The sequence below is a fragment of the Giraffa tippelskirchi genome, chromosome 4 (assembly GCF_054371585.1).
Source record: "Giraffa tippelskirchi isolate mGirTip1 chromosome 4, T2T-mGirTip1v1.2.pri, whole genome shotgun sequence".
NCBI classification, from domain to species: Eukaryota; Metazoa; Chordata; class Mammalia; order Artiodactyla; family Giraffidae; genus Giraffa; species Giraffa tippelskirchi.
This window is the reverse complement of record NC_137278.1, coordinates 93,930,665-93,932,674: the sequence shown is the minus strand read 5'-3', so window position 1 is coordinate 93,932,674 and position 2,010 is coordinate 93,930,665. Positions and strand designations below refer to the sequence as shown.

Sequence of the window (2,010 nt, the reverse complement as noted above, 5' to 3'; positions counted from 1 at the left end):
AACTGATTTATTTGATGATATACCAATGATGAGAAGAAAACAGGAATGTTTAAGGAATTAATGATAGAGTGCCATGAGAACTCTGCCAACCACATACAAAATGAAGCCAAAATATTAGCTGTATAAAATATGTTTATATACATTCAGAATTTTAATGAGATTCCTCTGATATGTTATAAATTAAATGCCAGATTGATCTGTGCTTAAGCACAGATCACACAGGTATTAAAAAGAATTTAGGTAATATGTGTAGGTGCAGATTTAAAAGTTCATATTTAGGGAATTTTAGGAAAAATGCCTTCCCAGTTTGAACAGGTAAAAAATCCTTAGAGATTATTCTGTTTGTATCCACTGAAAAACAAAAGCTGAGAAATTTTATGGTTAGCTGAGAAAAGCTGTGGTAGTTTTTCCCATAGATCCCTTGGCCCCATTTAGAGTATTGCTGGATGACTCTCATTTCTACACTGTAATTTCCAGCTTATCCTAAATATAGACACTGGATTTGAGCCATCCTAATTAAACTGTGAAATTCTTTTGTCGTGAGGGCTGATGCTTCTGAAATCAATTTCAAGGCTTACACAAGCAGTGTATGTCACCTCTCTGGTTTTCTTCACTTTATGAATTTATCTAGAAATAATAAATTGCAAATAATATTTTAGTGGCAAATCTATGCCATTTTTTTGGTCCAGGCTGTATTTTTTTTTTTTTAAATATCATTATCAACTTGCTTCTGTGTAATAAAGATTGAATTCCTTTTTTCCAGTTTCCCACACTAAAGTAACTCCCCTCTTTCTACACAAAGTTGAAATCTTTATGTAATAAGCCAAGAAAGTGAGCTAAAACGGTTTTGCCTAAGGCTACCTAGAAAAACAAGTATGGTATCCTTCTGTTGTTACACAAAATCCATGTCTTTTCTTGACACACAGCTGTTAGAGATAATGGGATTTTCACTAAGGGAATAGAGGTGAGAATCAAACACAAAATTTCAGCTTAAATCAGCTCATGGGATAAGGCAGCAGGCCTGGTATAGACTCTGGCTCAGGAGTGCCGGTGGTTTTCAAGCCTCCCTGGGAGCTGTCCCCCAGCCTAGAGCTGCACCCAGGAACTGTCTGGAGCTGTAGAGTTCACCTTCTGGGCTAGCGTGTAGACCCTCCCTCAGGGAGGGGACCCTCGGCCATGCCCTAACTCCTACCTTGGCGAACTCCAGGTTGCAGTCACTGGGCTGGGATTGTTGGAGACCAGGTTTCCTCAGCTACAGCATGGAGCAAAGCAGGAAATACAAGAGGCAGTAACAGTTCTATAAGAAGATTCCAAACCATTTATTTTTATTTGCCTGTGTCGGTTCTTAGGGGCTTCTTAGGGGGCTCAGAGTCCAACACAACTGAGCAACTGAGCACGCATGCATGCCGGGTCTCCGTTGTGACATGTGGGAATCTAGTTCCCTGACTGGGGATCGAACCCAGGTCCCCTGCATTTTGAGTGTGGAGTCTTAGCCACTGGACCACCAGGGAAGTCCTGCAAATCATTTTAAAGGTCTCTGGGGGTGCAGTTTGAGGGTAATTTTAAATGGACTCAGATTTGTTCTTGGACTTCAGCTTCCAGAATGTCATTTTACTAGAAGTCTTCCTGATGGTTCTGAGTTATTGGTAGTGTGTTTTTTGTTTAAATTGCCTTTGAAAGGCAGAAATACTTGGAACTGTGTGCTTGTTCTAGGGCTTCTGGGGTCACAGAGCAAAAATCAAGCAGTCTGTGAGCTGAAGTTGGCCTCACAGTGTTTCTCAATCCTAGCTACACATTAGAATACCACCTCAGGGCTTTTGAAATAGACAGAACCTAGTCCCACCTCAGACCAACTGAGTCATTTTCTTTGGGGAGGGGAGCAATGTATGACTATTTTAAAAGCTCCCCAGGTGGTGCTAGGGGTAAAGAATCTGCCTACCAATGCAGAAGATGCAAGAGATGTGGGTTCATACCCTGGAGGAGGAAATGGCAAGCCACTCCAGTATTCTT

General features: G+C 41.1%; 1 non-coding gene across 1 annotated transcript; it reads right to left on the bottom strand.

Moving 5' to 3' along the window:
• Positions 1-1,438: 1,438 nt before the first annotated feature.
• TRNAL-CAA (transfer RNA leucine (anticodon CAA)) lies at positions 1,439-1,511 on the bottom strand. Its single transcript has one exon. It is a non-coding gene; the product is annotated as a tRNA-Leu (tRNA).
• Between the last annotated feature and the right edge of the window lie 499 nt (positions 1,512-2,010).